Source organism: Ovis canadensis, chromosome X (assembly GCF_042477335.2).
Source record: "Ovis canadensis isolate MfBH-ARS-UI-01 breed Bighorn chromosome X, ARS-UI_OviCan_v2, whole genome shotgun sequence".
NCBI lineage: Eukaryota > Metazoa > Chordata > Mammalia > Artiodactyla > Bovidae > Ovis > Ovis canadensis.
This window is the reverse complement of record NC_091727.1, coordinates 49,955,080-49,981,955: the sequence shown is the minus strand read 5'-3', so window position 1 is coordinate 49,981,955 and position 26,876 is coordinate 49,955,080. Positions and strand designations below refer to the sequence as shown.

Genomic DNA, 26,876 nt, shown 5'->3' with positions numbered 1-26,876 from the left:
CTCCACAGGTGTACATGAGTTCCCAATCCTGAACCCCCTCCCACCTCCCTCCTCATATCATCTCTCTGGGTCATCATAGTGCACCAGCCCCAAGCATCCTGTTTCCTGTATCAAACCTAGACTGGCAATTCATTTCTTACATGATAGTATACATGTTTTAATGCCACTCTCCCAAATCATCCAACCCTCTTCCTCTCCCACAGAGTCCAAAAGTCTGTTCTACATCTGTGTCTCTTTTGCTGTTTCACATACAGGTTTATCATTACCATCATCCTAAATTCCATATATATGTGTTAGTATACTTATTTGGTGTTTTTCTTTCTGGTTTACTTCACTCTGTATAATCGGCTCCAGTTTCTTCCACCTCATTAGAACTGATTCAAATATATTCTTTTTAATGGCTGAGTAATACTGCATTGTGTATATGTATCACAGCGGTCTTATCCATTCGTCTGCTGATGGACATCTAGGTTGCTTCCATGTCCTGGCTAGTATAAACAGTGCTCGTTGAACATTGGGGTACATGTGTCTCTTTCGATTCTGGTTTCCTTGGTGTGTATGCCTAGCAGTGGGATTGCTGGGTCATAAGGCAGTTCAATTTTCAGCTTTTTAAGGAATCTCCACACTGTTCTCCATAGTGGCTGTACTAGTTTGCATTCCCACCAACAGTGTAAGAGGGTTTCCTTTTCTCCACACCCTCTCCAGCATTTATTGCTTGTAGACTTTTGGATCGCAGCAATTCTGACTGGTGTGAAATGGTACCTGATTGTGGTCTTGATTTGCATTTCTCTGATAATGAGTGATGTTGAGCATCTTCTCATGTGTTTGTTAGCCATCTGTATGTCTTCTTTGGAGAAATGTCTGTTTAGTTCTTTGGCCCATTTTTTGATTGGGTAGTTTATTTTTCTGGAATTGAGCTGTAGGAGTTGCTTGTATATTTTTGAGATTAGTTGCTTGTCAGTTGCTTCATTTGCTATTATTTTCCCCCATTCCTAAGGCTGTCTTTTCACCTTGCTTATAGTTTCCTTTGTTGCGCAGAAGCTTTAAATTTTAATTAGATCCCATTTGTTTATTTTTGCTTTTCTTTTTTTTTTTTTTGCCATGAACTGAAGTTTATTAAGAGAGGTGTGAAATTAGATTATCCTAACATTTAAAGTATTAACAATGACACCCTTTTAGAAACAAAACGGTTTTGCTATAGCTCCTTTCAGTTTCACACCTTTCCTCCTATATTAAGAAGCATATGCATGAGAACTTGGTAGACACTGGACTTCCCAGGACATTCAGGAAGATCCCTGAATGTGTTCGGTGTAAGTACAGGGAGCCAAATGCCTAGAGCCCAGAAGGTAGGTATGAATATGTGTTTTATACATTTGTGCTACAGGAGTTTATAATTCACTTCTCTGCTTCACCCATTCTATAATATTTATTACAAACACTGACTCCCATGTGCTCCCTGGGCTCATCTGAAGCACAGAACACAGTAAATTATTTGAGTGATTATTTTCTCCATTCTTCTAAGGATGGTACAAAATCGGCACCGTTCTACATGCCATAGGGAATTAGGGCTTAATTCTCTCCTGGAAACCTAATTGAGAAAGCTTTCGACAGACACTAGCAAATGTCCTTTTCTTCCCTCTCTCTTCCTCCCCAGAATACTCCAGCCTCAGACCAAGGGTCATTTACATAATGGCAGACTTTGTCCTGCATTACCATTCACAGAGGAAAGTTGTTTGAAAACTTCAAACAACTTCATATATTTAAATCTTAGGCTAGTCCTCTTAAAGTTGTAATTTTCTCTACAGTCCCGACCTTTGCCAAGTTCAGTATGTAACAAGTCATTTTTTAGTGATTCTTTTACTTATTTTCTATTCACAAACTACAAAAATCTTCTTTCTGGAGATCTAGAATACACTTTTTTTTTGCATATTTTGCAAAAGTATACAAAAAAAAATACGAAGTAAACACATAAATGTGAGTTATAAATTCATGGGAACTGACGATGACAGTTGAATATTTTGCTCAAAAAGGTGGTGTGGACTTTGAAAACCTTTGACTCATGTTAAGAAGATAATCAAATGCTAGAAGATGGTAAGGTTTAAATGCTAACTGGAAAACTGTTAAGATGTATTTTACTGAGCCACAGCAAGTAAGTTAAGAGCATCTCATTCCACACTACACAGGTCAGTCTTTGCAGGCTGCACCTGTCTATAGCAACTAAGTCAACTGCACTGTTGTACAAAAACAGCCATAAACAGTGAGTGTGGCTGTGTTCCAATAAAATATTTTTTTATGGACACTGAATTTCATATTAATTTTCATGTGTCTTGAAGTATGCTTTTTTTTTAACTATTTAAAACTGTGAACAATTCTTAGTTGACAAGGCCATGCATGAAAAGCAGGCAGTGGGCTGGATGTGGGCATCAGGCTAGAACTGGCTATTAATTATTATACAGGCTTTTATATGTTATGCAAATGTTTAAAAATTATGGGTTCCAACTTGAGAGACTTTGGAGACATATGATTTTTTTAGCTCTCTCATTTTAAAACTTACACCAAACAAGTTCTCTTACTTTCTGGATAAATATATTTACATAAGAGAAAAAATAATTCAGTATACAAACTCCTACTTTGTTTAAAACAACAAACGAAAATCCCAGAAAGCTATAAAATGAATGTTTCACCTTAAAACATAATTAGGAAACACATAATTTTTATTCTATGCAATATAAAATAATAGGCATAGATTTGGTACATAATTTTTTAGTTTTTAATTTAGGAAAAAGATAATGAGGAAAAGGCTTATAAATCTATCCCTTTTATAAAAGCTGCAACTGACACCAGAAATTCCTCACTTGTACAACCATCAGCTCTGACTACAATATGAATTATACCCAGGATTTGGAATTTACCAGCATGAGTTCTGGATGCTCTTTTAAAAATGCAGTTATATCATAGAACGCTATGGCTTCTACAAACTTTGAGATACTTATGAATAGGAAACTCCTGCTTCCATAATATAAGGAAACAAGAATATTTTTTCCATAGTCATCATGTATAAAAAAACTTCACAGTCTGATTTACCTTTATCAAAGGTAAAGTGATTCACTGCTACATTTCATGTATTATTTTGATGCTCAGTAGTTCCTAAACACAAAATAAATTCCACATGAACTCTTATCTGTTTGGGTTTTCAAAAGCAAGACACCAATACAAATGTATTGAATTGGCTGGCAGAAGTCCGTGCGCTACAGAAAAGGAATTAAATATAAATGTTCACCAACTTTATCCATTCTAATTTTACGACAGCTTCGGGTATTGGGACCTAGTTGGTTTCTTATGTCTATCCGTTATGAACATAACTCAATCTTCTACTTCAAAGCTGCTCAGGCTCACTTTTTGCTGGGTATTTAACTGAGCGACGTATAAGGTCTTCTCGTCCAACTTCCATCATCTGTTCCTCCCAGGATTTCATTTCGTTATAATAACGAATTTTATCATCTTTAGCAAGCTGAATATATACTTGCTTTTGAGAATTAGAGAGATTTTTCCAGTTTTCATTTATAGCTTTCAGCTTTACCTGTGATGTGCCATCCTTAGTTTCCTGAAAACGTTCGGCTATAAAAATGTTATAAGCTGACCGAGGTCTTTTTGGTTTTCCAAGCATTGTTAACTCTCTCTTTTTTATTAACGCTTTCTTTTTTAAACATTTCTGCATGATTTCTTTTTCCAAAGATACTATTTGACTTGGAGTCAGTTGTTCTTGAATTCTGTTTATTTCTTCCTTGTATACCTGCCAGTCTGCCCTGTAAGCATCTTCATATATCTTTTTCTCTGAATCAGGAAGTTCCCTCCATAGCTTGGCGATTTTTTTAATTAGTTCTGAATTTTTTGCATCTGGGTTTTGAGCTTTAAATATGGGCAGCTGTTCTTTAGAAAATCGAACGTATGAAGTCATAGGCTTCTTTGGATAACCACTCAAGCTGGATGAAAACCATTTTGGAACATACGCAAAACTTCCTATCATGCCCGCCCTCGCGCCGCACTGTGGGAAACCGGCTCACTCAATTTTTGCTTTTCTTTCCAGTATTCTAGGAGGTGAAATATAGAGGATCCTGCTGTGATTTATGTCAGAGAGTGTTTTGCCTATGTTCTCCTCTAGGAGTTTTATAGTTTCTGGTCTTACATTTAGATCTTTAATCACTTTTAAGTTTATTTTAGTGTATGGTGTTAGAAAGTGTTCTAGTTTCATTCTTTTAAAAGTGGGTGACCAGGTATCACAGCACTACTTGTTAAAGAGATTGTCTTTAATCCATTGTATATTCTTGCCTCCTTTGTCAAAGATAAGGTGTCCATAGGAGTGTGGGTTTATCTCTGGGCTTTCTATCTTGTTCCATTGATCTATTTTTCTGTCTTTATGCCAGTACCATACTGTCCTGATGACTGTTGCTTTGTAGTGGAGCCTGAAGTCAAGCAGATTGATTTCTCCAGTTCCAATCTTCTTTCTCAAGATAGCTTTGGCTATTCGAGGTTTTTTGTATTTCCATACAAATTGTGAAATTATTTGTTCCAGCTCTGTAAAAAATACCCCTGGTAGATTGATAGGGATTGCATTGAATCTGTAGATTGCTTTGAGTAGTATACTCATTTTCACTATATTGATTTTTCTGATCCATGAACATGGTATATTTCTCCAATTATTAGTGTCCTCTTTGATTTCTTTCACCAATGTTTTCTAGTCTTCTATATATAGGTCTTTAGTTTCTTTAGGTAGATATATTTCTAAGTATTTTATTCTTTTTGTTGCAATGGTGAATGGAATTGTTTCCTTAATTTCTTTTTCTATTTTCTCATTATTAGTGTATAGGAATGCAAGCGATTTCTGCCTGTTGATTTTATATCCTGCAACTTTACTATATTCATTGATTAGCTCTAGTAATTTTCTGGTGGAGTCTTTAGGGTTTTCTATGTAGAGGATCATGCCATCTGCAAACAGTGAGAGTTTTACTTCTTCCTTTACAAATTGGATTCCTTTTATTTCTTTTTCTGCTCTGATTGCTGTGGCCAAAACTTCCAGAACTATGTTGAATAGTAGTGGTGAAAGTGGGCACCCTTGTCTTGTTCCTGACTTTAGGGGAAATGCTTTCAACTTTTCACCATTGAGGATAATGTTTGCTGTGGGTTTGTCATATATAGCTTTTATTCTGTTGAGGTATGTTCCTTCTGTTCCTGCTTTCTGGACAGTTTTTATCATAAATGGATGTTGAATTTTGTCAAAGGCTTTATCTGCATCTATTGAGATAATCATATGGCTTTTATTTTTCAATTTGTAAATGTGAATTACATTCATTGATTTGCGGATATTGAAGAATCCTTGCATCCCTGGGATAAAGCCCACTTGGTCATGGTGTATGATCTTTTAATGGGTTGTTGGATTCTGATTGCTAGAATTTTGTTAAGTATTTTTGCCTCTGTGTTCATCAGTGATATTGGCCTGTAGTTTTCTTTTTTTGTGGCATCTTTGTCAGGTTTTTGTATTAAAGTGATGGTGGCCTCATAGAATGACTTTGGAAGTTTACTTTCCTCTGCAAATTTCTGGAAGAGTTTAAGTAGGATAGGTGTTAGCTCTTCTCTAAATTTTTGGTATAATTCAGCTGTGAAGCTGTCTGGACCTGGGTTTTGGTTTGCTGGAAGATTGTGATTACAGTTTCAATTTTCATGCTTGTGATGGGTCTGTTAAGATTTTCTATTTCTTCCCGGTTCAGTTTTGGGAATTTGTATATTTCTAAGAATTTGTCCATTTCTTCCACGTTGTCCATTTTATTGGCATATAATTGCTGATAGTAGTCTCTTATGATCCTTTGTATTTCTCTGTTGTCTGTTGTGGTCTCTCCAGTTTCATTTCTAATTTTATTGATTTGATTTTTCTCCCTTTGTTTCTTGATGACTCTGGCTAATGGTTTCTCAATTTTATTTATCTTTTCAAAGAACCAGCTTTTGGCTTTGTTGATTTTTACTATGGTCTCTTTTGTTTCTTTTCCATTTATTTCTGCCCTAATTTTTAAGATTCCTTTCCTCCTACTAACTCTGGGGTTCTCCATTTCTTCCTTTTCTAGTTGCTTTAGGTGTAGAGTTAGGTTATTTATTTGACTTCTTTTCTTGTTTCTTGAGGTATGCCTGCATTGCTATGAACTTTCCTCTTAGCACTGTTTTTATAGTGTCCCACAGGGTTTGGGTTGTTGTGTTTTCATCTTCATACGTTTCTATGCATATTTTGATTTCTTTTTTGATTTCTTCTGTGATTTGTTGGTTATTCTGAAGTGTGTTGTTCAGCCTCCATATGTTGGAATTTTTAATAGTGTTTCTCCTCTAATTGAGATCAACTCTTGCAGCATTGTGGTCAGAAAAGATGCTTGGAATGATTTCGATTTTTTTGAATTTATCAAGGTTAGATTTATGGCCCAGGATGTGATCTATCCTGGAGAAGGTTCTGTGAGCACTTGAGAAAAAGGTGAAATTCATTGTTTTGGGGTGAAATGTCCTATAGATATCAATTAGGTCTAACTGGTCTATTGTATCATTTAAAGTTTATGTTTCTTTGTTAATTTTCTGTTTAGTTCATCTGTCCATAGATGTGAGCGGGGTATTAAAGTCTCCCACTATTATTGTGTTATTGTTAATTTCCCCTTTCATACTTGCTAGCATTTATCTTATATATTGCGGTGCTCCTATGTTGGGTACATATATATTTATAATTGTTATATCTTCTTCTTGGATTGATCCTTTGATCATTATGTAGTGTCCGTCTTTGTCTCTTTTCACAGCCTTTGTTTTAAAGTCTATTTTATCGGATATGAGTATTGCTACTCCTGCTTTCTTTGGGTCTCTATTTGTGTGGAATATCTTTTTCCACTCTTCACTTTCAGTCTGTATGTGTCCCTTGTTTTGAGGTGGGTCTCTTGTAGGCACCATATATAGGGGTCTTGTTTTTATATCCATTCAGCCAGTCTTTGTCTTTTAGTTGGGGCATTCAACCCATTTACATTTAAGGTAATTATTGATAAGTATGATCCCGTTGCCATCTACTTTGTTGTTTTGGGTTCGGGTTTATATGCCCTTTTTGTGTTTCCTGTCTAGAGAAGATCCTTTAGCATTTGTTGGAGAGCTGGTTTGGTGGTGCTGAATTCTCTCAGCTTTTGCTTGTCTGGAAAGTTTTTGAGTTCTCCTTCATATTTGAATGAGATCCTTGCTGGGTACAGTCATCTGGGCTGTAGGTTATTTTCTTTCATCACTTTAAGTATGTCTTACCATTCCCTCCTGGCCTGAAGAGTTTCTATTGAAAGATCAGCTGTTATCCTTATGGGAATCCCCTTGTGTGTTATTTGTTGTTTTCCCCTTGCTGCTTTTAATATTTGTTCTTTGTATTTGATCTTTGTTAATTTGATTAATATGTGTCTTAGGGTGTTTCACCTTGGGTTTATCTTGCTTGGAACTCTCTGGGTTTCTTGGGCTTGGGTGGTTATTTCCTTCCCCATTTTAGGGAACTTTTCAACTGTTATCTCCTCAAGTTTTTTCTCATGGTCTTTCTTTTTGTCTTCTTCTTCTGGGACTCCTATAATTCGAATGCTGGAGTGTTTCATATTGTCCTGGAGGTCTCTGAGAATGTCCTCATTTCTTTTAATTCATTTTTCTTTTTTCCTCTCTGATTCATTTAGTTATAACATTCTATCTTCTGTTTCACTAATCCTATCTTCTGCCTCCGTTATTCTACTATTTGTTTCCTCCAGAGTGTTTCTGATCTCATTTATTGCATTATTTATTATAATTGACTCTTTTTTATTTCTCCTAGGTCCTTGTTAAACCTTTCTTGCATCTTCTCCAGGCTATTTATCTGTGATTCCATTTTGATTTCAAGATTTTGGATCATTTTCACTATCATTATTTGGAATTTTTTATCAGGTAGATTCCCTATCTCTTCCTCTTTTGTTTGGTTTGGTGGGCATTTCTCCTGTTCCTTTACCTGCTGGGCATTCCTCTGTCTCTTCATCTTGGTTATATTGTTGTGTTTTGGTGGCCTTTCTGTATTCTGGGAATTTGTGGAGTTCTCTTTATTATGGAGCTTCCTCACTGTGGGTGTGGTTGTATCAGTGACTTGTCAAGGTTTCTTGGTTAGGGAAGCTTGTGTCAGAGTTCTGGTGGGTGGAGCTGGATTTCTTCTCTCTGGGGTGAAATGAAGTGTCCAATAATGAGTTATGAGATGTCTATGGTTTTGGAGTAACTTTGAGCTGCCTGTATATTGAAGCTCTGGGTTGTGTTCCTGTGTTGCTGGAGAATTTGCATGGTATGTATTGCTCTGGAACTTGTTGGCCCTTGGGTGGTGCTTGGTTTCAGTGTAGGTATGGAGGTGCTTGATGAGCTCCTATCGATTAATGTTTCCTGGAGTCAGGAGTTCTCTGATGTTCTCAGGATTTGGACTTAAGCCTCCTGCTTCTGGTTTTCAGTTTTATTTTTACAGTAGCCTCAAGACTTCTCCATCTATTCAGTACTGATGATAAAACATCTAGGTTAAAGATGAAAAATTTCTCCACATTGAGGGACACCCAGAGAAGTTCACTGAGTTACATGGAGAAGAGAAGAAGGAGGGGGTAGTTAGAGGTGACTGGAATGAGATGAGGTGGGATCAAAAGAGGAGAAGGCAAGCTATCCAGTAATCGCTTCCTTATGTGTGCTCCAAAGTCTGGACAGCTCAGAGATGTTCATGGAGTTATACAGGGAAGAGGAGAGGGAGGAAGTAGACAGAGGTGGCCAGGAGGATAAAAGAGGGAAATGAAAAGGAGAGAGACAGGTCCAGGCAGTATCAAGTTCCCTAAGTGTTCTCCACCATCTGGAACACACAGAGATTCACAGAGTTGGGTAGAGAAGAGAAGGTGGAGGGAGGAGGCAGAGACAGCCTGGTGGAGAAAAAGGAGAGTCCAAAGGAGGAGAGAGTGGTCAAGCCAGTAATCTTGCTCTCAGGTAAAATTGGCTATTGAAGATTGGGTTTTAAAATGTACAAATTGATAACAAATACCAAAAAGCAAAGATTAAAAATCTAAAGTAGAGGTTGGATTTTCAAAAATACAATATTAAAGAAAAGAAGAAGAAGAAGAAGAAGAAGAAGAAGAAGAAGAAGAAGAAGAAGAAGAAAACAAAGTCACTAGAATTATTGAAAAACAACAACAACCACTATATATATATATATATATATATATATATATATATATATATATATGGCGTTTGCTTTAAAAAGGGTCTTTTTTTTTGAAAAGTAATAGTAGGTTATAAAAATTAAAATTAAACGAGAAACAGAGGACTTAAAAATTTAAAAAAGTTAAAAAAGTAGAAAAAAGAAAAAACAATCAACAACATCAACCAAAAAAAAAAAAAGAAAGAAAATTGTTGTAGAAATAGTAAAGATATTTCTGTAACTTTCTCTAGTGTTGTGGGCAGTGTGAGGTCACTTCCAAGGTGGTTCCCTCTGTTTAGCTTCTTCTGTTTGCTGGTCTCTTCAGTGTCTGATTTCCGCCCTAACACAAGGGGGGCTGTGGTGGACAATTTTTTTTTTTTTTAGGCTCACTTGTTCAGTCACTCTGTGGGGAGGGAGGGATGCTGCAAGTAAATAACACTGGCGTGTACTATCAGTGTCTCAGCCACGCTGGGCATGCCCCTGAACACGGCACACTCCACTCAGGCTTTACGTTGCTCTGCCAGAAACCGTCTGAGGCCGGCCCTAGGCTACATGCACCTCCCCAGTCTAAGCTGCTCAGGCTCAGCTCTCAGGTAGCCCTCAGAGGTGCAGATTCAGTTGGGCCTGCGTTTTGTGCCCTTCCCAGGACCGAGTAGCTCAGGTGTTTGGTGAACGCAGTCGCTGTGACTTATTACCTTTCCTGTCCCTTCTGCTCAGTTTTCTGGGTGTACCGCTGGCACCCCTTGTGAGGTGGATGGTGACTGTCGAGGACCCCAAGAAGTCTTAGTAAAGAAGCCTATTTGCAATTTGGTAGGTGAAGTCTCTCCGCGGCTGCAATTGCCCCTTTCCAGCCCTTATGGCTCTGGTTGCCTGTCACCGGAGGGGGATGGTATGCAGCTGGCTATTTCTGTTCCATCCTTTTTTCTGTGCGCGGTCCTGGTGGTGTCTTATGTTAGAGCTTTTCGCATGGTAGCTATCCCATAGTCTGGTATGTTAGCCCAAGTTAGTTCACTCTGGTTACACTCAGGGCATTCCAGCCCGATTCTTAAAAAGCACTGCAGCCCGCGCCTCCTTGCCCAGCCCCCACTTGCTAGTGGTGCATGTAAGCGTCTGCGCTGCTTCTCCACTGGGGGAGTTACCATTGGGCTCGTAATCTGTTGGTTTTAATTATTTATTTATTTTTCCTCCCTGTTATGTTGCCCTCTGTGCCTCCAAGGCTCACCACAGACTCGGCAGCGAGAGTGTTTCCTGGTGTTTGGAAACCTCTCTTTTTAAGACTCTCTTCCCGGGACGGAACTTCCTTCCCGGGATGGAGCTCCCTCCCTACCTCCTTTGTCTCTTTTTTCATCTTTTATATTTTTCCTACCTGTGTTTGAAGACAATGATCTGCTTTTCTGGGTGCCTGATGTTCTCTGCCAGCATTCAGAAGTTGTTTTGTAGAATTTACTCAGCGTTGAAATGTTCTTTTGATGAATTTGTCAGGAAGAAATTGGTCTCCCCGTCCTATTCCTCCATCTTAGGACTGTCTCCATTTTCATTTCTAATTTTATTGATTTGATTTTTCTCCCTTTGTTTCTTGATGAGTCTGGCTAATGGTTTGTCAATTTTATTTATCCTTTCAAAGAACCAGCTTTTGGCTTTTTTTTTTTTTTAGCTTTTGGCTTTGTATGGTCTCTTTTGTTTCTTTTGCATTTATTTCTGCTCTAATTTTTAAGATTTCTCTCCTTCTACTAACCCTGGGGTTCACCATTTCTTCCTTTTCTAGTTGCTTTAGGTGTAGAGTTAGGTTATTTATTTGACTTTTTTCTTGTTTCTTGAGGTATGCCTGTATTGCTATGAACTATCCTCTTAGCACTGCTTTTACAGTGTCTCACCAGTTTTGGGTTGCTGTGTTTTAGTTTTCATTCCTTTCTATGCATATTTTGATTTCTTTTTTTGATTTCTTCTGTGATTTGCTGGTTATTCAGCAGCGTGTTGTTCAGCCTCCATATGTTGGAATTTTTAATAGTGTTTCTCCTCTAATTGAGATCTACTCTTACAGCATTGTGGTCAGAAAAGATGCTTGGAATGATTTTAAATTTTTTGTATTTACCAAGGCTAGATTTATGGCCCAGGATGTGATCTATCCTGGAGAAGGTTCCCTGTGCACTTGAGAAAATGGTGAAATTCATTGTTTTCGGGTGAAATGTCCTATACATATCAATTATTTCTAACTGGTCTATTGTATCATTTAAAGTTTGTATTTCTTTGTTAATTTTCTGTTCAGTTCATCTGTCCATAGATGTGAGTGGGGTATTAAAGTCTCTCACTATTATTGTGTTATTGTTAATTTCCCCTTTCATACTTGTTAGCATTTATCTTATATATTGTGGTGCTCCTATGTTGGGTGCATATATATTTATAATTGTTATATCTTCTTCTTGGATTGATCCTTTCATCATTATGTAGTGTCTTTCTTTGTCTCTTTTCACAGCCTTTGTTTTAAAGTCTATTTTATCTGATATGAGTGTTGCTACTCCTGCTTTCTTTTGGTCTCTATTTGCATGGAATAACTTTTTCCAGCCCTTCACTTTCAGTCTGTATGTGTTGCCTGTTTGGTGGTGGGTCTCTTGTAGACAACATATATAGGGGGTCTTGTTTTTGTATCCATTCAGCCAGTCTTTGTCTTTTGGTTGGGGCATTCAACCCATGTATGTTTAAGCTAATTATTGATAAGTATGATCCTGTTTCCATTTACTTTATTATTTTGGGTTCGAGTTTATACACCCTTTTTGTGTTTCCTGTTTAGATAATATCCTTTAGCATTTGTTGGAGAGCTGGTTTGGTGGTGCTGAATTCTCTCAGCTTTTGCTTGTCTGGAAAGTTTTTGAGTTCTCCTTCATATTTGAATGAGATCCTTGCTGGGTACAGTCATCTGGGCTGTAGGTTATTTTCTTTCATCACTTTAAGTATGTCTTACCATTCCCTCCTGGCCTGAAGAGTTTCTATTGAAAGATCAGCTGTTATCCTTATGGGAATCCCCTTGTGTGTTATTTGTTGTTTTCCCCTTGCTGCTTTTAATATTTGTTCTTTGTGTTTGATTTTTGTTAATTTGATTAATATGTGTCTTGGGGTGTTTCACCTTGGGTTTACACTGTTTGGGACTCTTTGGGTTTCTTGGGCTTGGGTGATTATTTCCTCCCCCATTTTAGGAAAGTTTTCAACTATTATCTCCTCAAGTTTTTTCTCATGGTCTTTCTTTTTTTCTTCTTCTTCTGGGACTCCTCTGATTTGAATGTTGTGGCATTTAACATTGTACCAGAGGTCTCTGAGATTGTCCTCATTTCTTTTAATTTGTTTTTCTTTTTTTTCTCTCTGTTTCTTTTATTTTTACCATTCTATCTTCTACCTCACTTATCCTATCTTCTGCCTCAGTTATTCTACTGTTGGTTCCCTCCAGAGTGTTTTTGATATCATTTATTGCATTATTCTTTATAGATTGACTCTTTTTTAATTTCTTCTCAGTCCTTGTTAAACCTTTCTTGCTTCATCTCAATCCTTGTCTCCAGGCTATTTATCTGTAACTCCATTTTGTTTTCAAGATTTTGGATCAATTTCACTGTCATTACTGTATCTCTTCTGGGGAACGGATCTCTGGCTGTGACCCTCCCGGCAGATGTCAACCGTCCAAAACCCCAAGAAGTCTTGGTTAGCAACGAAGTCTGCTTGCAGTTTGGTATAGGATGCCTCTCTGGGTCCGCAATTGCTCCCTTCTGACTCTGGCTTCCCTTGCCTGCCTGTCTCTGGCAGGGAATGGGCTGGTCCACAGCTGGCTAGCTCTGCTCAGTCCTTTGTTCTGTGAGAGGGATTGGTGGTGTCTTAGGTTGGGGTTAGGGCTTTTTGCAGGATAGCTATCCCACAGTCTGGTTTGCTGTCTCAAGTTAGTTCCCTCAGATTGCCCTTGGGGCATTCATGCCCAGTTCTTTCCCTAAGCAATGCAGCCCGCGCCTCCCTGCCCAGCCCCCACTTGCTAGTAGCGAATGTGGGAGTCTGCACTGCTTCTCCACTGGGAATTACCACTGGGCATGTAATCTGTGGGTTTTAATTCTTTCTTTATTTTTCCTCCTGGTTATGTTGCCCACTGAGGTTCCAAGGCTCACCACAGACTCAGCAGTGAGAGTGTTTCTTGGTGTTTGGAAACTTCTGTCTGTTTTAAGACTCCCTTCCTGATAGGGATCTCCATCCCTACCTCTTTTGTCTCTCTTTTTAATTTTTATATTTTTTCCTACCTCCTTTCGAAGATAATGGGCTGCTTTTCTGGGTGCCTGATGTCCTCTGCCAACATTCAGGAGTTGTTTTGTGGAGTTTACTCAGTGTTCAAATGTTCTTTTGATGAATTTGTCAGGGAGAAAGTGGTCTCCCCGTCCTATTCCTGTGCCATCTTAGGACAGCCAAAAATTCTTAAAGTAACATTTTTAACAAGAAAAACAAAGAGGAAAGCTCTACAGCACCACAAAAGGTTAATGTGAAGATAGAAATGTGTAGGGGTAATATATAGTGTGATTTATAAGAAAAAAAGTTCTCAAGGTCATAGTTCTTTTTGGTTGTGAAGTCTGCCTCCATACATTGAGTTGGATTAACATCCTGTGATGTTTTCCTGGTTGAGGAAGCTTGTGCTTATGTTCTGCTTCATGGAGCTGGATCTCATCTCTCTGAAGGTCAGTACAGTGTCCAGTAGGTTTTGGGTTGTCTATGGTTTCAGCTTGTCTTGGGAAGTCCTGGTTTTGGCAGTGTTAGACATGTCTATTTCCACACACACTTCAAAGTGGCCCTATCAGCCTATCTTCACTGTCACCAACCCCCTACTTGTCCCTGGAATATTTGCCAGTGCTTCTTTTCCCAGGTCACACCCTACACTGAAAGCCAAAGCTTGGTAGGTAAGGGCTTGTGTGGGTCTTTTCTCGACGTCCCAACTGTGCCCTCTGCATCATGGAGACTTGTGTGGGCTTTCCTTAGCCCCTTAAGCTCACCCTCTGCATCACAGGGCTTGTGTGCCCCTGTCTTGGCTCACTGGGCCCAACCTTCTCTATATCGTGGGTCTTGTAATCACTTGTCTCTGCTCCAGGGGCCCTCCCTTTGCATCCTGGGGCTTGTGTACACTTCTTTTGGCTAACTAGCCTTCCCTCTATGTCATGGGGCTTGTGCATTCTTTTGGCTGCCTGGACCCGTCCTTTGCACCCCTCCCCCCACCCAGTTTGTGTGCATGGAGAGGTTTGTGTGCCATGCTTTTCTTGCCACCCCGGGCCACCCTCTGTGCATAGAGGTTTGTGTGTGCTGGAAAAGTTTGTATGCCATGCCACTCTGGGCACTCTAGGCCTGCTCTCTGCACTGTGGGGCTTCTGTAGGATACTGTCAATTTCCCGAGCCCACCATCTGGTCGAGGCCACAGTTCATGAGCTGTTTATGGGATGAGAAGTGCAGCTTTCTCTTTTTTTCTGTCCTGTAAGTTTTTGCTTTGCCCGGTTTTCTGAGATTCCACAGCTTCCCCTTCGACCTGCCTGTGAGGGAGTTTCCCAGTGCATGGGAAGCATGTCCTGTTTTAGGACTGCCTCCTTCCCTTGGGGCACAAACTCCAGTCCAGAAGTACTCTGTCTTTTCCCTTTTTATGTCTCCATCCACTCTCCTACTCATTCCAGGGAGCTTAGCCTGTCCCCTGAAGGCATGGGGTCTTCTACTGTCGCCTAGAGGTTGTTTTGTAGGAGTCGTTCCATATCTTGATGAACCTTTGACATATTTGTGAGCTGGCTGGCAATCTCCCCATCTTACTCCTCCACCATCTTCTTTTCCTTAGTTTTTTTATTTTTAATACTTAGTTTTAGGCTGGCTGTTTCACTATCCTCCTTTACCCTCATCAAAAGGCTCTTTAGTTCCTTTTTGCTTTGGGCCATTAGAGTGGTATCATCTGCATATCTGAGGTTGTTGATGTTTCTCCTACCTATCTTCATTCCAACTTGAAGCTCATCCAGCCTGGTATTTCTCATGATGTGCTCAGTGTATAGATGAAACAAACAGGGTGACAGCAGACAGCCCTATCATACTTCTTTTTCAATCTTGAACCAATAAGTTGTTCCATAAGGGGCTCTGATTGTAGCTTCTTGACCCATATACAGGTTTCTCAGGAGACAGGTAAGGTGGTATGATATTCCCCTATCTATAGGACCTTTCCACAGTTTATTATGATCCACATAGTCAAAGGCTTTCTCATAGTCGATGAAACAGAGATAGATGTTTTGTTTGTTTGTTTGTTTTTCCCCTGGAATTCCCTAGCTTTCTCTATGATCCAGTGAATGTTCAGAATTTGATCTTTGGTTCCTTTTCTAAACTCAGCTTGGATATCTAGATTTTGGTTCACATAATGCTGAAGCCAAGCATGCAGGGTTTTAAGCATGACCTTACTAGCATGGGAGATGAGTGCAATTATCTGATGGTTAGCACATTATTCAGTAGTACCCTTCTTGGTAATTGGGATGAGGATTGACCTTTTCCAGTCTTGTGGCCACTGCTCGTGTTTCAGATTCGCTTACATATTCAAGGCAAACAACTTGAAGGCATCACCCTTTAGGGTTTTGAATATTTATACTGGAATTCCATTGCATCCACTAGCTTTATTAACAACAGTGCTTCCTAAGGCTCACTTGACTTTGCTCTCCAGAATGTCTGGCTATGGGTGGCTGACCACACCATCACACCAATCTGAATCATTTGGATATTTTTTGTACAGTAAACCTGGAAGATAGAATGACAGAAATAACTGAAGCAGAGAAGAATCAAGAAAAAATAATGAAAAGAAATTAGGACATTCTCAGAGACATCTGAGACAACATTAAGCACACCAACATATAAATTATAGGTGTCCCAGAACAACAAGAAAAAAAAAGAAAGAGTATGAGAAAAAAATCTGAGGAGATTATAGTCAAAAACTTTCCTAAGTTTTTTGGGGAAAGGAAATAGTGACCCAAGTCCATGAAATCCATAGAGTTCCACACAGGATAAATTCTAAGAGAAACACACTAAGACACATGCTAATCACACTAACAAAAATTAAGCAGAAAGAAGAAATATGAAAAGCAACAAGGAAGAAGCAACAAATAACATAGAAGGAAATCCTGATAAGTTAACAGCTGATCTTTTAGCAGAAACTCTGCAGATCAGAAGGGAGTGGCAAGATATACTTAAATTGATGAATGAAAAAATGCTTAAAAACCTACAACAAAGATTATTCTACTCTCAAAGGTTCTCATTCAGATTTGACAGAGAAAGCAAACACTTTTAGTGGAAAGCTAAATTTAAGATAATTCAGCACCAGTAAACTAACTTTATAGAACTACCTTATGACCCAGCAATCCCACTGCTGGGCATACACACCAAGGAAACCAGAATTGAAAGAGACACATGTACCCCAATGTTCATCGCAGCACTGTTTATAATAGCCAGGACATGGAAACAACGTAGATGTCCATCAGCAGATGAATGGATAAGAAAGCTGTGGTACATATACACAATGGAGTATTACTCAGCCATTAAAAAGAATTCATTTGAATCAGTTCTGATGAGATGGATGAAACTGGAGCCGATTATACAGAGTGAAATAAGCCAGAAAGAAAAACACCAATACAGTATACTAACACATATATATGGAATTTAGGAAGATGGCAATGACGACCCTGTATGCAAGACAGGGAAAGAGACACAGATGTGTATAACGGACCTTTGGACTCAGAGGGAGAGGGAGAGGGTGGGATGATTTGGGAGAATGACATTCTAACACGTATACTATCATGTGAATTGAATCGCCAGTCTATGTCTGACGCAGGATGCAGCATGCTTGGGGCTGGTGCATGGGGATGACCCAGAAAGATGTTATGGGGAGGGAGGTGGGAGGGGGGTTCATGTTTGGGAATGCATGTAAGAATTAAAGATTTTAAAATTTAAAAAATAAAAAACTAAAAAAAAAAAAAGAAAAAAGTAATAATTAAAAAAAAGAAAAGAAATGCTAAAGGAACCTCTGTAGACAGGAAACACAAGAAAAAGAAAAGGCCTTAAAAAAAAACATGAAACAATGAAGTAAATGGTAATGGGATCATGAAAGAAAGTGAAATCGCTCAGTCGTATCCAACTCTTTGCGACCCCATGGACTGTAGCCTACCAGGCTTCTCTGTCCATGGGATTTTCCAGGCAATAGTACTGGAGTGGATTGCCATTTCCTTGTCCAGGGGATCTTCCCAAGCCAGGGATCGAACCCAGGTCTCCCACATTGTAGACAGACGCTTTACCATTTGACATATCATTAATTATCTTAAATGTAAATGGACTAAAGACTCCAATCAAAAACCACAAACTGGATGAATGGGTACAAAACAAGATCCATATATATGCTGGCTGTAAGAGACACACTTCAGATCTAGGGACACATACAGACTAACAGTTAAAGGCTATAAAAAATATTTCATGCAAATGGAAATAAACAGAAAGTAGGAGTAGAAATGTTTACTTTGGGTAAAATAAACTTTAAAATAAATACTATTACAAGAAACAAGGAAGGAGACTACATAATAATTAATCAATCCAAGAGGACTATATAAGAACTATAAATACAAATGGATTCAACATAAGAGCACCTCAATACATAAGGCAAGGGCTATCAACCATAAAAGGGGAAACTGAGAGTAAAACAATAATAATGGGGGACTTTAACATGTCATTCACACCAAAAGACAGATCATTCAGACAAAAAAAAAAAAAAATCAATAAAGAAACAAAAGCCTTAAATGACACATTAGACAGATTCACCTAATTGATACCTACAGTGTATTCCATTCCTAAGCAGCAAATACAGTTATTTTGTCAAGCACACACAGAACATTCTCAAGGATAGACTGCATCTTGGGTCGCAAATCAAGTCTTTGTAATATAAAAGATGCCTCCTCCTTGGAAGAAAAGCTATGACAAAGCTAGACAGTGTATTGAAAAGCAGAGACATCACTTTGCTGACAAAGGTCCATATAGTCTAAGCTATGTTTTTTCCAGTAGTCATGTACAGATGTGAAAGTTGGACCATAAAGAAGACCAACAGGTGAAGAATTGATAGCTTTGAATTGTACTGCTGGAGAAGACTCTTTTTTGTTTTCTTGCTTTGTTTTGTTTTGGCTGTATAATCTAAATGCTGTAATTACAATTTTCCTGTGAGAGCAATATTTTGGATATAAACTGTACTTTACAATGTAGTGGGTTTTAACTAGCAAGATATACAGCTTTCTAAGTAGGCCCTATTAAAACAATTTAATAGAATGTCAACAAGTACCAACATGTACATAAAGATAGAATTGCGTGGTTTGTTTTCATGCAGTGAGCTAGTTCTGCTGGGGTCTGTCAAGGACTATTGAAGCTCAATTTGAACTAACAAGATTACATGATTGGGATTGTATTAATTGAACACCTTTATTTTTCAGGCTGTCAAAAGCAATGTCTGATCAGTTTTAGGGGGTACACTTAAGAAATATGGAGTGTTTTTTGCTTGTGTAAATGTGTTTATGCATATATATTTCCAAATTAGCACAGGCATATTGATGTTTTTGTGAAAAAATACATACATTTAAAAAAATAGGAAATAATAGGGCTTAAATCAGTCTGGTCAAGTGTTGATGAGATTAATTTCACACATTTTGAATCTTTAAAGTTCTCCTGAGTGGAGTTTTCCTAGATCAGAATTCACATTGAGCACACTCAATTGTAGACAAAACAAACTGTCACTGACAGCTGTCATGGAGGCAAATTATGCAGTGGATTTAAATAGCCTCAATGTATTCTATAGATTGTAAGACTGTGATAGTTTATCACCTTGCACAGCTCAGAAGCAGTGGAACACTTCCTAATACTGGAATAGAGATTTCATGTTGCATCCCAAAGCAGGATAGAGGATGGTAGCTGAAATATTCCTTTTCACACATTCATATGCTCATATTCTGGACAACTGGGGGATATAAAACCCAATAGATAACAAAAGAAGAATGCAAACCTGCTTTATGATACAAAACATAGTGATATGTAATATATATCCACCTGTACACTTATGTATAAATACATGTAAATATATGTATATTTTTAGATTACTATTTTAACATGTCAATATAATATCAATGATATAATATTTACATGTATATAAAATATATCCACATGTGTATTTATGTATGACTGTACGTACATCTGCATGTAAATGAGTGTATATGTGTTTGTACTTTGAGTGGGCCTATTTTAACATATACATATATATATATATACATATATATATATATATATATTTACTTTGGAGAAGACTCTTGAGAGCGAGAGTCAGCTAGGAGATCAAATCAGTCAATCCTTAAGGAAATAAAGCCTGAATATTCATTGGAAAGACTGATGCTGAAGCTGAAGCTCCAATACTTTGGCCACCAGATGCAAAGAGCTGACTCACTGGAAAAGATCCTGATGCTGGGAAACATTGAGGGCAGGAGGAGAAGGGGGGCAGCAGAGGATGAGATGGTTGTATGGCATCATTGACTCAATGGATATGAGTTTGAGCAAACTCCAGGAGATAGTGAAGGACAGAGATACCTGGCATGCTGCAGTACATGGGGTCGCAAAGAACTGGACATGACTGAGTGAACAACAGCAACAGAATTTTTTTTATGACAAAAAAAACTATGAAATTAAATATCAATTAAGATTAAATATCAATTACTAGAAAAATAATTGTAAAAAATACAAACAAATGGAAGCCAAACAATATACTTGTAAATGAACAAGAGGTCACTGAATAAATCAAGGAAGAAAAATAATACCTAGAAACAAATGACTCTACACTACAATCTAAAACATATGCATATTAAGTTGTTTCAGGCATGTCCAACTCTTTGCAACCCTATGGACTGTAGCCTGCTAGCCTCCTCTGTCCATGAGATTCTCCAGGCAAGAATACTGAAGTGGGTTGCCATGCCCTCCTCTAGGGGATCCGGGATGCAGCAAAAGTAGTGCTAACAAGGAAGTTTATAACAATACTAGCCTGCCTCAAGAAATGAGAAATCATCAAATTAAAAACCTGAGCTATCATCTCACACTGGTCAGAATGGCCATTATCAAAAAGTCTATAAACAATAAGTGCTGAAGAAGATGTGGAGAAAATAGAACCCTCTTACACTGTGATGAGGATATGAATTGATACAGCTACTATGGAGAACAATATAGAGATGACTTTAAAAAAACGGGAATAAAACTACCATATAACCCAGCAATACCACTACTGGGAACATACCCTGAAGAAACTTTAATAGAAAAAGACACATGTACTCCAGTGTTCACTGCAGCACAATTTACAATAGCCAGGGAATGGAACCAACTTAGATGTCCATCAATGGATGAATGGATAAGGAAGTTTTGGTGCATGCATACAATGGAATATTACTCAGCCTCAAAAAGAAGTGAATTTGTTTCAGTTGAAAAGAGGTGAATGAACTTGAGCTTTTTATACAGAGCTAAGTCAGAAAAAGAAAGAACAAATATCATATATTAATACATATATATGTAATCTAGAAAGATAGTACTGTTGAACTTATTTGCTAGGGAAGGATGGAAATAGAGATGTAGAGAATGGACCTGTGGACACAGCAGGGGAAGGAGAGTGGGAAAAATTGGGAAAGTAGCATTGACATATATACACAGTGAGTGATTAGTCGCTAAGTTGTGTCTGACTCTTTGCTACCCCATGGAGTGTAGCCCACCAGGTTCCTCTGTCTGTGGGATTTTTCAGGCAAGAATACTGGAGTAGGTTGACATTTCTTCCTCCAGGAGATCTTCCCAACCCAAATATTAAAACTGTGTTGCAAGGTGGATTATTTACCACTGAGCCACCTGGGAAGCTCTATATATACATTACTATGTGTAAAATAGATAGCTAGTGGGAAGTTCCTATAACACAGTGAGTCCAGCCTGGCACTCTCTGATGACCTAGAGGGTCAAGATTTGGGGATGGATGGGAGGGAGCCTCAAGAGGAAAGGGATATTTATATATACATACAGTTATGAGTGATTTGTGATATTGTATGGCAGAAACCAACACAGCACTGGAAAGTAATTATAATCCAATTAAAAATAAATTTAAGAATGGGAGTGATATCCAACCTTTACTTTTACAAGATCTCACAATTTGCTGTAGGAAGGATGAACAGTGGCAATGCAAGGGTAAAAGTATTAACAGGAAAGAGGCTAATATATTTGTTCAGTTGAAAGGGAATAGTGGCTTGTACTTGGGTGGGGTGTAGATTTTTTTAAAATAGATTGGTTTTGGATATATTTTTAATATACAACTGGTAGAAATTATCTTTAGATTGGAAGTGAAAAGTGCAAGATTGGGAGGGCTGAAGGATTACTCAAGTTTCCACATTGAATAGCTTCATAGATGGTGATATTTGCTGAAATGGGATACAATTGATGAAGAGCACATTTAGTGTGAAAAAGCAGTGTTTATCCATTAGACTTGTTATAATTTGAATTTTATATTACATTCTAAAGATATAGTACATTCTCAAGCCCTCTCTTAGTCTGACCTGGAATGCTTTTTCACCCATCTACCAAGTTTCTTCTCATCCTTCAAGATTCAGCTGAAGTATACGCTCTTTGATGTTCCTCCTAATCCCTTCCAGTTATCTGGTTCTTCCATTTGCTTTTAGAGCACTTTAGTTATAACTGTCTTCTGTACTGGAAAATGGTATCTAACACGGTGTCTTAAAATTTTTTTACAAGTTGTAACAAGAGATTGGATGGAGGTATGGCCAAGGTGGCTGACTAGGAAGACCCTGATCTTACTTCCTTCCATGGGCATAATGAAATTGCAACTATTTATAGAACAGATATCTATGAAAGCAACCCCAAAGACTAGTAGAAAATATCTGCTACAGCTAAATATATAAATAATGAATCACAATAAGATGAGTAGGAAAGACAATTTTTTTAAAAAATAATTGAGACCCATATTCCCTGGTAGATGACCATAAAAGGAGGATAAGCACAATTGAAGTGGTTCTTCCCAAGGCTTAAGGGAATGAGCCGCATATTTGGGCTCTCCAGCTGAACCAGTCCTGTACCAGTAAGATGACCCATAGAACATTTGATTTTGAAGGCCAGTAGGGGAGATGGTGATGGACAGGGAGGCCTGGTGTGCTGCGATTCATGGGGTCGCAAAGAGTCGGACACGACTGAGTGACTGAACTGAACTGAACTGAGGACTTACTTTTGGGAGAGAAAGCGGGCTATGGGAAACAGAGACTTCACACTTAAAGGACACGCACAAAATTTCACATGCTCTGATATCCAGATCAGAATCAGTAATTAAAAATGTACCTAGGTGAGGTCTACTTACTGATTTGCAGGAACTGCTTAAACATGCAGGAGATGGTTAAAACTCACCCTGAGGACATTGACACTGGAAGCAGCAATTTATGGGAACTCATCATACCAAGAGGGTTTCCCTGGTGGTTCAGTTGATAAAGAATCTGCCTGCAATGCAGGAGATCTGGGTTCAATCCCTGAGTTGGGAAAATCCCCTGGAGAAGGAAATTGCAACCCACTCCAGTATTCTTGCCTGGAGATTTCCATGGACAGAGGAGCCTGGTGGGCTAATTTCCATGGGGTCGCAAAGAGTCAGACATGACTGAGTGACTAATACACACACACACATCATACCAAGAGGACACTGGTGTTAAGTACCATTTTAGAATCCTCCCTGTTGCTTATTAGTGCTGGAACCCTGCCCTCCAGCCATTTGGCACCAGGTCTGGGACACTCCAGGTCAAGCAGCTAGCTGAGTAGAAACACAGGCCTACTCACCAGCACGTCAGCTTCTGTAGGATCCTCACCACCAAGCCTTTCCAGAATTGGACTCACCTACCAGAGGACCCAGGAATGACCCCCACCCACCAGTGGATTGTTATTAGAACTGGAATCCAGCATCATCCACCAGGGCTTGGACATAAGCCCCAGGACCCCCTGAGTCCTGGCATCACCCACCAGTAGGACAACTTCAGCTCCAGAAACTCTAGGTCCCATAGCCAGAGACCCCAGGATCTGATTTTGCCAACCAGTATGCTGGGAGGGATTGGGGGCAGGAGGAGAAGGGGACAACAGAGGACGAGATGGCTGGATGGCATCACTGACTCGATGGACATGAGTCTGAGTGAACTCCGGTAGTTGGTGATGGACAGGGAGGCCTGGCATGCTGCGATTCATGTGGTCACAAAGAGTTGGACACGATTGAGTGACTGAACTGAACTGAACTGATGCTGGCACTAAACTTGGCACCAGGCCTCACCCATCAGCAGGCAAGCGTCAGCCCTTGGATTAACAAGGCCCTGCAGGCAGCTGTGATAAGATACAGTGTAATCACCAGTAGCCTGGCACCAGCCCAAGGATTACCTGGTACCTTGCCCTGTTCACATACCTATAACAACTCCAGGACTACCAGAGCCCCCCAGAGAGTGACTTAAATCCTTATCTCCATCCGCCAGTGTGTTGGCATTTGCCCTCAGTCACCATGGGCCCTGGAACTGGACACTGATGGGCCAACAAGTGCTCTGGGAACCCCTGGCTTTAGCCAGGGACCTGAGACTTCACTCTGAAAGTCAGTTGACCAGCACTAGACCTAGGATCTAGCTTTAGTACCTGTGTATGAGCACCAGCCCTGGGACCTCAGCAGGCTTTCATCTAGCAGGCCAACAATACCCAGGATATCCTGGGCCTGGCCCTACCCAGCAGCCAATCAACATTTGTTCTGGGATTCTTGACACCAGAGTCAGTCATCCTGGGACCTGGCCATACACACTGGTGGACCAGCACTAGCTCTGAGATCCTCTTGGGGCTTAGTAGCCAGTTACCCTGTGACATGGCTGCAACCTGTCTGGGGCTCAGCAGCAAGACCTGGACCCCCTTGACTGTGAACAGAGCCATACCAGGACATGGCCTTGTCCACCAATGGCAAAAAGACCATGCACAAGACTGCCTGGCAACCAACTGGACAAGAGAACAGTCCCACCTACCAGTGTCTTCACAGTAATCAGACCCACCACAACAGGACACACACAGCCCACAGGAAGGACACTCATAAAGTATATTGTCTTTTCTCATTCAAGCTGTGATTTTCCTGGCTCTTGGTATGATGGAGCTAAACCATATTAAAACAATCTATTTTATTAGGCAATAACCTTGTTTGTGTTTAGCACAAGTACTGGCATAATTTTGTGTTAAAATGGCTATGCAACTTTCAGAGACTTTGCTTTACTTTTCTATTTTGCTTGGTTTCTCTGGTGTCACTGAGGCTCCTGTTGATCTCTGCCAGAGCTACTTATTGTCTCTGAATAGGAAAAAGGATTCTCCATCTTGCAGGCACAAAGAGTACTTCCTGGGGTGAAACTTGCTATGTTGAGATTCTCCTTACTGTTTCTTTCCCATGTCTAACTGGAGGAGGGGAGTCTCTGGCCAATAGAGATGAAGAGCAATTTCCAAGACTACTTGACATAAGCAAGGCTCCTCCTCAGTCCCTCATTCCAGACTCCCCAAATCCACCTGGGGTTGTCACTAGAACTCTTTTTTTTTTTTAAACTTTGGGCTGCAAATATGTCCTGTTATTGTGCTTCTTTGTTCTTCTCCAGGCTGCCTTCTTCTTTTCTATCTTTTTTTGTCCTTATATCATTGCTTTAAAAAAAATTTATTTATCACCAGAGAGAGATGTCTATGGTAGCTCATCTAAGCTCATCTAAACTGGAAGTCCAATTTATGCTTTTCGACCATCAGTTTTCTGTGACACAACTTCAATCCCTGGGTCAGGAAGATCCCCTAGAGGAGGGCATGGCAACTCACTTCAGTATTCTTGCCTGGAGAATTCCATGGACAGAGGAGTCCAGAGGGCTATAGTCCATAAGTTTGCACAGAGTCAGATACAAATGAAGTGACTTAGCATGCACACAGAGTGAATGTAAAGCAATAAGCAGGAGGATACCACACAAGTCCAGGTAACTAAAGCACAGATGGCTGTGCTTTAGTCTGGGGTAGTAGCAGTGAAGATAGAAACAAATGAACAAATTAAAGTTATTTTGTAGGGGAAAAAAAAAAAAAACAAGATTTACTAATGTGCAGACTTCGGGGATTTTTGAATTGAGCAATTGAATGATTGGAAGTGCCACTTAATTGTCAAAAACATCTCCTTCATCCCCACAAGGTGCAAACCCACCACAAAAAAATAAAAAAATGTATCCCTTTCTGAAATATATGGTCTTTAGCTTATATTCCTCAATCTGGAGCAGGATTACACACTCAGAAGAAATGTATCTCCATCTTACCTATTTCTCTTTGTCTCAGATTCACGACTGAGACCAAGTTAACAACCCTCCAGCTGCATACAAATTACAGCCAATAATTGAGTAGAGTTCCCAGAGTGGACTGGGTTTTCAATAACCTTCTTGTTAACAATACACCAACAGAGTTCTGTTGTTTATTTCATTGATGATGCAATGGCTAAAATACCCTGATTTGATTTTATCAGTAACAGTCCAGATCTTCTCTCACCCGACATGTTTTTGAGAGTTCCAGTAAAGCCTTCCACAAAGCCACTGATCATAGTAAACCAAGATGAATGATAGGCTCTGGCTTGTGTTTTACCACCCAACTTTCAACATTATGTAGCAACTCAACACCATTTCTGTGGGTTTCTATACTTAATCTTCAGAGGGTTGCTAACTTGGCAGATAAGTTTGCTGGAAAGACAGAAAGAGGGAAGTTGGATTCAATATGGATAATGAATGACAGAGACTAGTGGAGTTTCCATCATATAGAAGGATGAAGCAGATATTTGGAATTGAATAGATGAAGGCTTGAATCCTCACTCAATTTTAGCTGAATGGCCTGAGGTAAAAATCATTTTCTCTTATCATTTGCTTGCTTAAAAGTACAGCAAAAATGTCACTATGATAGAACTAATGGAAGTCAAATGCAATTAGTTATCAGATGTTTTGTAAAATATAAAGCACAATAGACTTAAGTTATTGTTTTCACTGTCCTGATGCTTCTTCCATTCTCTATGTGCCATGTAAAGTGATATAATCAATACCATAGTAAGAATGGGCCAGCTTATCCCTTCCCTACTTTATCTCTTTTCTGTTTTCTGACCAAGGTTTTAGAGAGGCTTGAACTTGTGACAAAGGGATATTGCTTTAAATTACCAGAAGAATGACTCTATAAAATTGCAAGTAGACATCTCATACTCCCAACTACCAAAAGAGCTCACTGTATCTGTGCCCTCCTCTCCTTGCCCAGTGTAAAGGTTTGAACCTAGTTTCAGCCCTCTATTTCCCTCTGGCAACATTTCTTAGCATCTATGATATTTTTGGCACTTATGGATTTTGAGGTCTCCTCTGGGACAGCTTCTTCACTTTCCAAACACAAACGTGAAGCATCCACAAAGGATAGGCAGACCCATTCTATGCCCACCCCTAAACACTTCCATCAGTCTCACCGAACGCTCTCTCTTTCAGCAACAGTCAAAACCTTCAAGAGACCACAGAGACGATTAAAATCAACAAGTTCACTCTTA

General features: G+C 39.2%; 1 pseudogene; it reads right to left on the bottom strand.

Moving 5' to 3' along the window:
- Window positions 1-1,491: 1,491 nt before the first annotated feature.
- Window positions 1,492-4,027, bottom strand: LOC138930223 (transcription factor A, mitochondrial pseudogene; annotated as a pseudogene).
- Window positions 4,028-26,876: the final 22,849 nt, after the last annotated feature.